This window comes from Triticum urartu, chromosome 7 (assembly GCF_003073215.2).
Source record: "Triticum urartu cultivar G1812 chromosome 7, Tu2.1, whole genome shotgun sequence".
NCBI classification, from domain to species: domain Eukaryota; kingdom Viridiplantae; phylum Streptophyta; class Magnoliopsida; order Poales; family Poaceae; genus Triticum; species Triticum urartu.
In genome coordinates, this window is record NC_053028.1 from 474,357,432 (window position 1) to 474,372,318 (window position 14,887).

Consider the following 14,887-nt stretch of genomic DNA (forward strand, 5'->3'; position numbering starts at 1 on the left):
TGTGTCCCTTGACTCGGTGCGAGATTCATTGGGATTTGGGCCGAGGAAGATGGGGGTGCGATTCGGGAGGATCATGCCTCGGATTCTTGGGGTCGTCGGGGATGCGGTGATTGAAGGAGAAGACGGTGGAGGGAGAGAGGGAGGGAGGAGGAGGGGGAAGCTTCAGATTTCAAAAGGAGACTTCGCTCGTTCGATACTACCAATTCCTTTGGTGCTGATTTTGAGTTGTTAAGAACCCTTGATTGATGCAAATCTTAATTTTGTTTTATGTGGAGCATCAGTGTTGGGGATATCTTGTTAAACATCCAGTTCCCCTGACATGCATGAACTGTTCAGTATAGGATGCCCATCTTATGCAGCTATGTTTCCTCTGTTTACATTGTTTTCTATCATGTGTTATGTTTGCAACATTTCCCTATGCTCTGATTGATAATATGTATTTTGATGTTTTTGCCTAATTTGTGTGTGCCTTTGTTTTGTAGGAACTTGTCAAATCTTAGTCTGAAGGGAATGTTATCTCCTGAGATTGGACAACTTACTAATATGCATTTTCTGTAAGCATATTCTATAGTTCCTCTGGTGACGTTTTTTCTGAACAATTTGGTTTTGACAAAACATGTTTCACGCTTTCAACCACAAGATAGTATTTGGTATTTCTGAAACTACCAACTGAATAAGAGTCATTTTGCACTTCGATATAGGCTATCATGCTGAGCACAATAGTAAAGTTGAAACTTTGTAGTGTGTATGTTTTCCTGATGAGGCTTATGACCTCAGCTTTTGAGCTGTCAATTAAGGTACATCAGTTAACTTGGTGTATGTTCTTTCTTGGAGTGTAGTTGGATAAAAGAGAGGTGTTTCTTCTTGGATCTACGGGACTTTTGAGAATACAATTTTGCATGGATCAAATTCAAGTACATGATTATTTGATGGCAAACCAGTGCTTTATGTAGTTTTCCTATTGTTAGTACCATAGTAAATCTATCTGTTGAATTATGTATGCCCATTCAGGCACTCACCAAGAAAGCATCTTAATATTATTTTTTGTATCTTATGTACTGTTGAAATGATGTTCGCCCTTCAAACTTTTCTGATCTATTTTTCTTCCATCCATACAGTGTACTGCATAGGAACTTGTTCTATGGTATTGTCCCTAGAGAGATGGGAAATTTACGAGAGCTGAAGGTGTTGGATCTGGGGTACAATAACTTCAATGGATTAATTCCATCAGAGCTAATAAACATTTTATCCCTGGAATTTATGTGTGTGCGAACTTTGATATATGTTTTTTTCATTTTTGTTGAACTTCAAAACTTGACTGGCCTTACTATTTGAATTGCATCTTTCTTAAAAGAAACATACTTTATGGTGATTTACCTCTTGAACTAAATGAGCTCATCAGTCTGTGTGAGTCTCAGGTTCGCCACGGCAGGACTTTCTCAAATAGGATGCCCGCTGCAAGGTTTGTCTAAATTTTCTTCTACTTGCATATCTGAGAGTTAAACTCGTGATTATGCAAGGCTAGAGTTAAATTTTCAAATCAAATAGGGATTTGAGCAAGCTTGATTTTGGTTAAAAAAATCCCACCCTGTTCCTGCAATCACATGTATGTTAATGATATCTGAAATATTTTAGAATTATCTATTTCGACTCAAGAAATGTCAGACTTCTTTTAGGAACATTTCCTCCACAAAATGGTAAATTATATCCGAGTCGGCATCCCTGAAACCTAGCCCAAATCCCCACATATAACCTCACTCCGAACGAACCCTAGACCCAAATCTCTAGACAATGCCATGTTGAAAGATAGGCTTGCGAAGATTCGGCTCAAGAATTCCTGAGGGTACTTCTATCTTTATTATATTTTTTCTCACACCTTGGGCGTTGTGTTTTCCCGCCGCAACGCACGCGTCGACCCACAGTCCTCATATTAAGTGAACCAGAAGCGGTACATGCCAGAGAAAAGAAAAACAAACCCAACCACCAGCACGACCCTTCCTCTCGATCCCATCTGGACCTTTAGTATTCTCGGGATATACCTGATTATGATGATGTTCCGTACTGCTCTGGAGCCAACAACTTTTTTGGTTGTTGGCTGGAGGCTGGAGCTATCACTATGACTGAAATTTTCTTTTCACCAAAGTAAATTTATATGGTCATCAAAAACCAACGACAGGTCAACACTTGTCAACAGTTTGCAATTTGTATTACAGTATGCGTAAGCCAATGGTCAGACATTGTTGTTTTAGTTAGGAAATGTAGAAACATGTTCATGATTTATGTAGATTGGACAGTCCCTTCAAACTGCAGTATTCAATCTTGAGCGGACAATCTAACTATATGTTTCCTTATAGAAAATTGACTATATGTTCCATGAATTGACTGATTAGTTTGGCCCGATCAGATTAAACTAGGTCTTGATTTGAAGGTCCAGTTAGGGCAGCTGGTGCTGGTTTGTTTGTTGTAATACTAACTATGCTATTTATACAGAGACATATGGTCTTTCTCATTCCTCGACATTTTCCTTTGCTACCAAGATTTTTCATTCTAGGTTGTGGAAAAACGGATGTAGCATTCCTTCTACAAGTTGTCATGAGCTGGGACATAGAAGAAGAGAGCCGACAAAAAGTTGCACATCGGTTCGCTCTGGTGTCGCTGCCAATGGCGTTGCGCAAAGTGCAGATTGCAGGCTAGATGCGTACGAGTCCGTCCCTACGTCCACGATGTCGAAGCATAGGAAATCAAGTCAATTAGATAGTATATCTGGTTATGAAAGTTGTCTTTTGTGTACGCAGTTTTGCCATTATTTTGTAAAAGCTTTGAGTTTTTGATAGTGCAATTGTCTTACTAATAACACTTTTAATCAATTCGTGCCAAGGCTACTAGCCAAGTTATGCACAAATTGTTCATGTTTCCTTGATGACTGCTATTGTCAGAAGATTTTTTCAGCATTTAAGTAATACTGATCCCACTTTCGGTTATGTATGCAAAGGCCAGTAGAAAGGTAATGAATACTCCTTGCTGGTCGGATATTTCCTATTTCCAGGCTTTATCTCATTCTGTTTTTCGCACCATGCTGATTTGTGAATGAGAACCTACATGATCATCCACCCTGATTTGTAATTCGTAGTCACATCCACACACTCAGGTATGCAATATGGTTTTGCTCTTTTTGTGTGATTGTCAGCATTCCCCGCTGTTTCTTACAATCAGAGAAAAACAAAAGGAGATTTCACTCTACAATGGATGTCTTTCTCCCAGGCATATGTAATTCCGCTGCTCTGATTGCCATCTATCTTTGATGGCGACGATGCTCTACCTCAACGCAGTCCAAGTCTACGTCCACCAGGTACGGTGCCGTGAGGAAACACCCAAGGTAAATGTGTGTGCGCGCTAATATAGATTAACTACAGATATGTACATCGATCCCATGAGTGATCACCGTGTAAATCAACAGCAGCCAGCAGTACACGAATTCGCATATAAATACTGAAAAAATATCCTACTATTGTTCTAAAAATATTATAATTACTTGACTTTGAAAACAATATTCTAGTTGAATTTAAGGTGACCAACATATACTAAATGCTTTAGTTTAATCTTTCAAAGTGGAAGTTTAAAATATTTATTTTAGATTTTATATGGTGGAGAAATTATTTGATTATAAATTATTATGGATTTTTAAATAACTTTAACATTAATTTTAAATCCATATTGATAAAAGGCACTCAAAATAAAAAATAGATGCAACATAATTTAGATTATAATTATGTATTGTTTGGAATAACCATTAGGAGCTGCCCAAACTAGCAGAGGAGGTTTGAGAAAGAGCTCGCGGGGTTAATACGCCGACGTGGTCGACCGACGGACGACGTGGACGCTCCGACAAGGTCGAGAGAGCGGCTAAGCTTAGCCATGCGGAACGTTTCGAAGGCCATGGACGGCAAAGGCAATAATAAGTGGCAATACAAATGGACGTGTGTTGAAATAGAGGGTATGGATTTGTGTAGGTCTTGAGTCATGCTTACTATAGGAAGGAACATCTGATATTTCTTTTTCACACTGAAAGGATCGATATGGTTGACTAGAGGGGGTGAATAGGCAACTAACAATTTTTAGCTTTTCTTTAACAATTTAAACTTTGCATCAAAGTAGGTTGTCTAGATATGCAACTAGGTGAGCAACCTATATGATGCAACAAAGATAGGGACACAAGCAAGTAAGAGATATAACACAAATAAGCTTGCACAAGTAAAGGCACGAGATAACCAAGAGAGGAGCCGGTGGAGATGAGGATGTGTTACCGAAGTTCCTTCCTTTGAGGGGAAGTACGTCTCCGTTGGAGCGGTGTGGAGGCACAATGCTCCCCAAGAAGCCACTAGGGCCACCGTATTCTCCTCACGCCCTCACACAATGCGAGATTCCGTGATTCCACTATTGGTGCCCTTGGAGGCGGTGACCGAACCTTTACAAACAAGGTTGGGGCAATCTCTACAACTCAATTGGAGGCTCCCAACAACACCACGAAGCTTCACCACAATGGACTATGGCTCCGCGGTGACCTCAACCGTCTAGGGTGCTCAAACACCCAAGAGTAACAAGATCCGCAAGGGATTAGTGGGGGAATCAAATTTCTCTTGGTGGAAGTGTAGATCAGGGCCTTCTCAACCACTCCCGAGCAAATCAACAAGTTTGATTGGCTAGGGAGTGAGATTGGGTGAAAATGGAGCTTAGAGCAACAATGGAGCTTAGGGTTGGAAGAGGTAAACAACTTGAGGAAGAAGGCACCCCTTTTATAGCTTAGGACAAAAATCCAACCGTTATCCACCTACCAGCCCGCGACCAGCGGTACTACCGCCCCAGACCAGCGGTACTACCGCAGGTCCACGGGGTACTTCCGCTTGCTGACAAGCGGTACTACCGCAAGGCCACGCGGTACTACCGTGCAGGCCCGCGGTACTACCGCAGCACCAGCAGCAGCTAGGGCGGACCTGTAGCACAAGAGCTGAGGGCGGTACTGCCACGGGCGTGGTACTACCGCTCCCCCTTGCGGTACTACCGCAAGGCAGGAAACCCCTAGCCTGGGAAGAGCGCGGATAAAGATATATCCGTGCCTATTTCCGCTGGTAAATGGAAGAAGCAAAAACCCGACACGGTACTACCACAGAGGAGCAGTACTACCGCCTGGCAACTGATCCAGGCCGCGCATGGTACTACCGCGCAAGGCATGCGGTACTACCGCAGTGGCGCGGATGTAAAAAATTACATCCGCCCCTACTACCACGAAGGAGTGGTACTTGGCCTGGGGGCCACGGTACTGCGGCTCCAGAGGAGCGGTACTACCGTGGGCACCTGCGGTACTACCGCGCCGAAGTGCGGTACTACCGCTCAACAAGGAGCAGTACTACCACAAGCCCATCAACAGCAGTCAGGACAAGGGAAAAGAGGATCAACGAAGGATGCTCCAAAGTGCAGGGGAAAGGAGGGGACAAGGAAGAAAACGTGTACATGATGATTCCACCCAAACCTTTCTGACGCGGACCCCCTCTTAATAGTACGGCTTTCCTACGACTCAAATCCACCAAAAAGAAACATAGAAAAGACGCCGTCTTCAACAGTCTTCGAGGGGCACCAAACTGTCTTGTGCCTAGCGATGAAACATCTAGGATACTCAAGGCACACGATTAGTCCGTAGACGCATTATCATCAATCACCAAAACACCTTAGGGATAAATATGCCCTTGCAATCTCCCCCTTTTTGGTGGATTGATGACAATACGGGATTTGCACAAGGGAAATAATATTAAGCAAACGCAAACCCCTCCTCTCTAGAATATAGACGGGCTCCCCCTAGATGTGTGCCAACTAGATGGGTGCTTTGGACTGCATGGCACACATACTAGGATCAAAGCTCCCCCTATATTATAGAGACAAGGCATATCTTGCAATAGTAAGGCTAACACTAGACAAGATAGCACAAACATAAGTTAACTAAGATAGAATAGAGTGCATATGTCTTACACCATATGAAGGATAAGTCTCAAAGGCACAAACCAAACAAAGGCAAACGAGGTCCAAATGACAAAGCAAACACACCAAACACGACACACGACTCACAAACACACAAATCCCTACACTCTCTTCCCCTTTGGCATCGAGACGCCAAAAAGGCAAAGAGGACACCTACACACAAGGGGGTGGCTCAGGCAGAGAAATCATCCCAATGCTCCTCGTGCTCCTCGTCAGACTCGGCGGTGGGGACGGTCTCCTCGATGTCCTCCTCAGAACTAGTCCACTTGAAACCTTGCTTCGCCATCCATGCAGCCTCTGGCGTGATGGCATCCTCAGAACCGCCAGATACATCCTCTCCAAAGAGCCTCATGACCTTCTTGTCGCGGCGGCGACTCTCCTTGGATGCCACGTGAGTCCTGTACTGCCCCTTCGCCTGCATGCAGAAGAGAGTCTTCATCTTGTCCTTCAACTTCTTGGCCCATGACGGCTCAGAGGAAGGTGGGGAAGACCTAGCAGCATGGTCCTCAGCAACATCCTCTGCACCAGCCTTCTCCTCACCAACAGCCCTCCTAGCAGCAGACGCCTCAACACGAGTAGTAGTGTTGGCCCAGTTGGGCTTGACGCGGAGACTGATGGACTCATGCCGAATCCAGTCTGGAGCAAGGAACTCATCACCAGGGTACATCTTCTCCCAAGTCGTGGAGATCAACAGAAACAGGTATGGTCCATAGATAGGTACCTTGCGGGTGAACACCGCAAACCGAAGCTCACACCACATGATGTGTGAGACATCAAGTGGCTGAGTCTGAGACGAACGTGCCTCCGCGCACAGGAGCATCATGTCCACTAGATAGGAATGAACCTTGTCCTTGTCGCCAATGCGAGGGAACAGAGTGTTGCAGAAGATGCGATGCATGATATCCAGAAAAGAGTTCAGCACCCAAGTCGACTTGCCACTGGGAAGCACCTTCTCAATATAGTACGGCTGAAGCAAGTTCTTGTTAGTAGACTCAGAGTTGGCGTGGGGACGAACACCAACGGGTGTGTGAAGCCCGTCATTAGGAACGTGGAGCAGACCCATGAACTCCTTCCAGGTAGCAGACAACTGACGGCCATTGGTCATCCAGGTCATCCTCCGCTCATCCCCGGGGTGAAACTAAACTGAGGCAAAGAACTGACAGATAAGCTCAGGGTTATAGTCAAGGTGGAAGGAGATCACAGGCTCAATAGCGAACTGCTCCACCAAATCTAGAGCTTCTCCAAAATACTCCCGAAACTTGTCCTTCCTCATGTGATTCATGTCTATCCACTTGACATCCACGAAGGTATTCTGCTTGTTCTTGATCACATCCAGATAAATGAGAGCCTGCTGCTTGGTCCAAAACAACGCAGTGCCTCTGAGGATAGCACGAGCATTCACATAAGGGTTGATCTTCTGGCGTTCGATGTACTCATTGAGGGGAATCTCGTCCATGCCCTTAGCAGGTTCCTTTTGCTTGCTGGCAGTGGTCTTGACATTGCGCTTGGGGGCACTGGAGCCCTCTGGTGCTTCATCTTGAGGATTGCGCAGACACTTGGAGCCAGTGTCATGACTAGGATTGGAACGGCGAGAGCCACCACCTAAGACACAAGAGAAAGCACACACAAAGAGCGAGAAGAATCAATGCAAAGACCACGGCAAAGCAAGGGAAACAAGTAGAAATCATACGGGATAAATGCCATAAGGAAGAAGGGACAACAACGGTAGTGCCGCCTGGTCATGCGGTACTAAAAAATTAGTACCGCTCCTAGTCGCGGTAGTACCGTGTGAGGATACGGTAGTACCGTGGCTTGGAGCGGTAGTAAGGCTTTAGTGCCACAGAGCATGCGGTAGTACCGCACCACGTCAGATCTGAGCCTACTTTTGAATCTGAGAAGACGCGCGAAACCACGGCGGAACTACAGTTGATCACATCTACCACGGGACAATATATCAAGTAAAAAGTCTACGCAACACTACTCTCCTAGAACCTTCTCTTGCAAAGATTTGGCCTAAAATCTCAAGAACACATGCATCTCCCCAAAAATCTAGAGACAAGAGAACCAACAAGAAAGAGAGGGATTTGGGGAAAAACCTTGGTCCATGGCAAGAGGAAGTAGTGGGGAACGATCCCACCGGTCGGAATCCAAGGAGAGCAGCCGGAGATGGAGATCCGGCGAGGGACTCTGGCCCTGTTCTTGAGTGAGAGAGAGAGACGAAGTGGGGAAAACTGACGAATGGGTATGGGGGAGTTAGAAACCCCCCCCCCCCGTTCTCGTCCTTATCCCCACGCGCCTCCGACAGCGCGGTAGTACCGCGTATCATCGCGGTAGTACCGCTTGGGCGGAAGGACTGCACCAAAGTGGTAGTACCGCTCCCCCAGGCGGTAGTACTGCGCTGGGCCGGTAGTACCGTACACTCCACGCACGGTAGTACCGTGGCAGGCCGCGGTAGTACCGTGAGCTCAAGAAGAAGCACATTTCTAGCACAGGAGAAAGAGGTCTTTGCACAGAAACTTCAAACGAACACCACACCACCAACAAGCTCAAACAAGAGGAGAACAAGGGGAAAATAGACAACAAGAGACGACCGCGAGACACAACCTCTCCAACGAGAGGGCGGTGGCCGGAGCCACCTATGTTTGAGTCAATCGGTATGGCACCGCGAAGAATTATCCTTGGTCCCATGACCAAAACTCATCTTTGAAGCACAAGTACCATCAAACATGGCTAATGTGAAAGAATTGATCAATTTATGCATAATGGGGGGAGGGAGAGTTCATTGAGAGAACAACACTCCCCCTATGTCCATGCCTACATCTAAACAAGACAACAAGTTGAGTATGGTGGGGTGTGCACGGGTTCAAGCAACATTGCTCGAATCAATGATATTTAGCTCATGCCTTAACTCGCGAAATCTTGCTTCATCCAACGGCTTCGTGAAAATATCTGCAAGGTTATCATGAGTGTTGACGTAGTTCAGCTCGATCTCCCCTCGCCTAATGTGATCCTGGATGAAGTGATACCGAATCTCAATATGCTTCGTCTTGAAGTGTTGCACCGGGTTGAGAGAAATCTTGATGGCACTTTCATTGTCACACCAAAGAGGCACTTTGTCACAAATGACACTGTAATCCTTTAGAGTTTGCCTCATCCATAAGAGTTGTGCACAACAACTACCGGCCGCTACATACTCCGCTTCGGTGGACGAGAGAGACACACAACTTTGCTTTTTGGAAGACCAACTTACCAAAGAGCAACCAAGGAATTGGCACCCTCCGGAAGTGGACTTCCTATCCACTTTGTCTCCCGCCCAATCGGAATCCGAATACCCTACAAGCTTGAAGTTTGCTCCTCTTGGGTGCCATAAGCCAAAGTTTGGGGTATGAGCCAAATATCGAAAGATCCGTTTGACCGCCACATAGTGACTTTCCTTAGGTGCGGCTTGAAATCGTGCACAAATTCCCACACTCAACATGATATCCGGTCTAGATGCACAAAGGTAAAGCAAGGAGCCAATCATGGAGCGATATACCTTTTGATCCACCGCTTTACCATTGGGATCTATGTCAAGTTGGCACTTGGTGGGCATTGGAGTGGAAGCCGGCTTGACATCACTTAGCTTGAATCTCTTGAGCATGTCTTGAGTGTATTTGGCTTGGTTGATGAAGGTTCCTTCTCTTCTTTGCTTCACTTCGAACCCTAGAAAGAACTTCAACTCTCCCATGGAAGACATCTCGAACTTTGAGGTCATGAGAGCGGCAAATTCCTCATTGAAAGCTTTGTTAGGGGAACCAAAGATAATATCATCAACATATAATTAGCATACAAACAACTCCCCTTTGACCTTCTTAGTAAAAAGAGTGGGGTCGATTAGCCCAACTTCAAAACCACGATCTTGTAACAACTCGGTAAGGTGGTCATACCACGCACGTGGGGCTTGTTTAAGGCCATAGAGTGCCTCATCGAGTTGATACACATGATCGGGAAAGTAGGGATCCTCGAACCCGGGGGGGTGCTTGACATAAACCAATTCATTAATAGGACCATTAAGAAAAGCACTCTTCACATCCATTTGTTGTAACTTAAAGTTATGATGAGAAGCATATGCAATCAACATGCGAATGGATTCAAGACGAGCAACGGGAGCAAAGGTTTCACCGTAGTCGATACCCTCAACTTGGGAGTAGCCTTGTGCTACCAAGCGAGCCTTGTTGCGAATGATAATCCCATGAGCATCTTGCTTGTTCTTAAATATACACTTGGTTCCAATGACATTGTGGTTCATCGTCGGCCTTGGCACCAATCTCCACATGTTGTTGCGCTCGAAGTTGTTGAGTTCTTCGTGCATGGCCTTGAGCCAATCTGGATCTTCGAGCGCCTCATAGAACTTTTGGGGCTCAACACAAGAGACAAACGCGTGATGTTCACAATAGTTTGCTAATTGTCTACGAGTGCTTACCCCCTTTCTTAAGCTTCCAAGCACATTTGTCATGAGATGATCCTAGGTGGAGAGATTGGAAGCAACCTTGGTGGCACGGTGCTCGGTCATTTGATCATCTTGAGCGACGTGTTGAGCTTGTTCTTACTCTTGAACTTGCTCGGAGGAGAGAACTTGACCTTGGGCATCACTTGGTGTGTCAACACCATCTTGAGCATGATCTTGCCCTTGGTCTTGTTCATGAGGATGAGGGCCTTCACTTTGTTCTTCGGAAGCATGTGGGCCTTGGGTTGGTGATGGCTCCACTTGAGTGGAGCATTGTCCTTCTCCTTAGGCCACAAGGGGTTCCTCAACGGGTAGGATAAAACCAACACCCATTCTTCTTATGGCTTGAGGAGGAATTTCATCACCTACATCACAAGTGCCACTTTGCTCCACTTGGGAGCCGTTATTCTCATCAAACTCCACGTTACACGTCTCCTCAATAAGTCCCGTGGATTTATTGAGGACACGGTAAGCATGAGAGTTTGTAGCATAACCAACAAATATGCCCTCATAAGCTCTAGCCTCAAATTTAGACAACCGAACACCTTTCTTGAGAATGAAACACTTACACCCAAACACCCGAAAGTACATAAGGTTGGGCTTGTAACCGGTAAGTATCTCATATGGAGTCTTGTTCAAGCCCTTGCGGAGGTAGAGCCAATTGGATGCATGACACGCGGTGTTGATGGCTTCGACCCAAAAGTTGTATGGAGACTTGAACTCCGCCATCATGGTCCTTGCCGCATCCATCAACGTCCGGTTCTTCCTCTCCGCAACACCGTTTTGTTGAGGGGTGTAAGGTGCGGAATATTGATTCTTGATCCCCTCATCACTAAGAAACTCATCCAAGGTGTAGTTCTTGAACTCGGTGCCGTTGTCACTTCTTATTGTCAAGATCTTTGCATTGTGTTGACGTTGTGCTTCATTTGCAAAGTCAATGACGGTTTGTTGGGTCTCGCTCTTCCTCTTGAAGAAATACACCCAAGTATATATTGAGTAGTCATCCACAATCACCAAGCAATACTTCCTACCCCCAAGACTATCAAAGGATGGAGGCCCAAAGAGATCCAAGTGAAGGAGCTCCAAAGGCCTCTTTGAGTAAATGATAGTCGTGGGAGGGTGAGCCTTCTCATGTAGCTTTCCTTCGATACAAGCACTACAAGCACGATCTTTAGCAAAACTAACATTCGTTAGTCCACGGACATGGTCCCCCTTGAGAAGACTTTGCAAAGATCTCATACTGACATGGGCTAAACGGCGATGCCAAAGCCATCCCACATCAACTTTAGCCATTAGGCATGCCGCGGTCTTAGTGGGTCGCTCCGAAAAGTTAATCACATATAGACCGTTCTCGACATGCCCAACAAAGGCTACTTTAAGAGTCTTGCTCCACAAGAGGGTCGCGGTATCAATATCAAAGAAAGTGGCAAAGTCCATGATTGCAAGTTAACGAACGGAAAGTAAATTGTATGCAAGGGACTCAACAAGCATGACCTTCTCGATCGTGAGATCATGAGATATGACAACCTTGCCAAGTCCCAATACCTTAGAGGATGAGGCGTCACCCCACTCGACATTGGTGGGCATGGATGGAATCTTGTGCACGTCCACCACCAAGTCCTTGCTTCCGGTCATATGATTTGTAGCTCCGCTATCGAGCAACCATGATCCCCCACCAGAAGCAAACACCTACAAGAGATCAATGCTTGGTTTTAGGTACCCATTTTGTAATGGGTCCTTTGATGTTAGTAACAAGGGTCTTAGGAACCCAAATAGACCATTCAATGTACTCATGAGTAGAACCAACAAATTTGGCATAGACATGCCCATCACTAGCACGACATAACAGATAAGAAGGATTAAAGTCGCCGGCTTTGTTGGGAGGGGTGGCATTGCCCTTTTTGACACCGCCACCCTTCGCATTGTTCTTCTTCTCCTTGGAAGCACTCTCTCCCTCCTTCCCAAAAGTTTGCTTGAGAGGAGGAGGTCGTTTGGTCTTGTTATCCTTCTTCTTGTTCTTGGGGTTGGGTGCGAACCCAATCCCCTCCTTGGCCACAACTTCCTTTTGATTTCTCAAAAGGTCGTTTAGGTTCTTATCCCCTTGTATGCATGACACAAGGCCTTTCTCAAGTTGCTCCTTCAACTTAACATTCTCCTCAATAAGATGCACATGCTCACAACAAGGGTTAGTAGCACTTGCATTATCAATTAATAGCATACGAGGAAATGTGGCTTTCTCCTTGGTTAGCTTCACTTGGAGTTGATCATGAGACTCCTTGAGGGTAGCATGAACACCCTTCAAGACTTTGTGAGCCTTGTTGAGAATGTCAAACCCTCTTTGAGTCTAGCAAGATCAACCCCAAGCTTTGCCTTCTCGGAGTTTAGCACACGAGAAACAACAAGCGCATGATCAAGATCTTTCTTTAATTTAGCATGATCATCGTTGTGAGACTCCTCAAGAACCAAACGAAGACCACGCTCTTCCTCAAGAGCATTGGAAAGATCCGAAATCTCATCGGCATAGTCACGACTATGCCCTTCCATCTTAGAGATGGTATCTTCGTGAGCCTCGATCATGTCATTGGCTTCACCAAGTTGTTCCAAGAGAGCAACAAAGTGCTTCTTGGATTTACCCTTGAGTTTACCCATAAAGGCTTCAAACTCATTCACCTCCACATTAGCTCCCTCATGTTCATCAATGCTATCCGTCGGAGAAGGATGATTAATGATGGTAGTTTTGATGTTGGGGGTTACCTTGTTGGTGGCTTTAGCCATGAGGCACTTGACGGTGATGCTCTCATTGGGTGAGTCGAAGAGAGACACCCGTGGAGTCGTCGCAATGGCAACGGAGGCCATGGCAACCGACTCACCATCTTCATCATCGTCATCATCCTCATTGTACTCTTCTTGTACCACCAATGCCTTGCGAGGAGTCTTCTTGGTGAAATTGCTCTTGTTGGGGAACGACTTGGCCTTGTCCTTTCGGATGAGCTTGCCACCATTGTCTTCCCTCTTCTCATACGGGCACTCCGCAACAAAATGACTCACATTGCCACAATTGTAGCAAGTCCTTACACGTTGCTTGCTCTTCGTGCCACTTGAGTTGTTTTTGTTAAAGTTTGGCCTTGAGTTTTTCTTACTCCAAAATTGCCTTGAAGCAAGTGCCATGTGTTCATGATATGCATACTTTGTATCTTCGGGGTTGCTTTCCTCTTCTTCCTCTTCTTCTTCTTCAACGCAAACCTTGGCCTTCAATTCAAGGTTTGGCTTCTTTGCCCTTTGAGAACGAAGCACCACATTGTCGGCGATCTTGTCCAAGATGTTCATAGCCACAAACTCATCCAACACTTCACTTGAGGTCAAGGTGTGGAAGTCCGGCCTTTGACGAATGACGGAGGACATGGCCTTGTGGTAAGGCATCATTGCCTTGAGGAATTTGCGCTTGATCCAATTGTCATCTGTGTCCTTGCTCCCGTGATCTCGGAGTGAGACCGTGAGTTTGGTTACTATCCGATAAAGCTCACGAGGTTCTTCATCTTCTTTCATTGCAAACTCATCGGCTTCATCTTGCACCACTTCATAGTTGGAGCATTGAATGCTTGCGCTTCCCCGATAGAGCGAGACAACACAAAGCCATGCGTCTTTGTCCAAGGCGAAGGGCCGAAGATGAGGTAGATCTTCGGGTGGAATTGCATCTTGAATGATGAAGAGAGCATTCTCATTGAATTGATTATCCGCGGCCTCTCGAGGAGTGAAGTTGCTTGGGTCATGCGGATGGAAACCTTCTTCAATGATTCTCCAAAGATTAGTGTTCACATGATTTAAATGACGCTTAAAGCGGTAAACCCAAGAATCAAAGTCCTCATTTTCACAATATTAGGGGGAGGACCGGCATGATTCAAATGAGTGGAAGGAACCGGTCCACCGTAAAAAAGTGGTGGTTCCACATGAGCAAAGATGCCGGTGCCATTTTTACCACTAGAAGAAGGAGCCTTTTCACTACTAGCTTCCCCCTTGTCGGAGATAGCATCCGTCACCTTGTCCATGGGATCACCCACTTTCAATGGTGTGGTGGATAGTTTAAGCCCTTCAAGGAATTTAGTAAACATGCTTTCAACCTCGGTCGTCGTGGAGGTTTTCAATGTCTCCAAGGCCACATTGAACTCCTCACGTGAGACCGAGGTTCCCCCATCGCCCGTAGACGAGATCGGATTCACACCGGAGTGTTCCTCCACACCATCTACGGTATCAACCATACTCTTCGGACGGTAAAGTCCTTATTAAAGAGACGACACTCTGATACCAATTGAAAGGATTGATATGGCTGACTAGAGGGGGGGTGAATAGGCAACTAACAATTTTTAGCTTTTC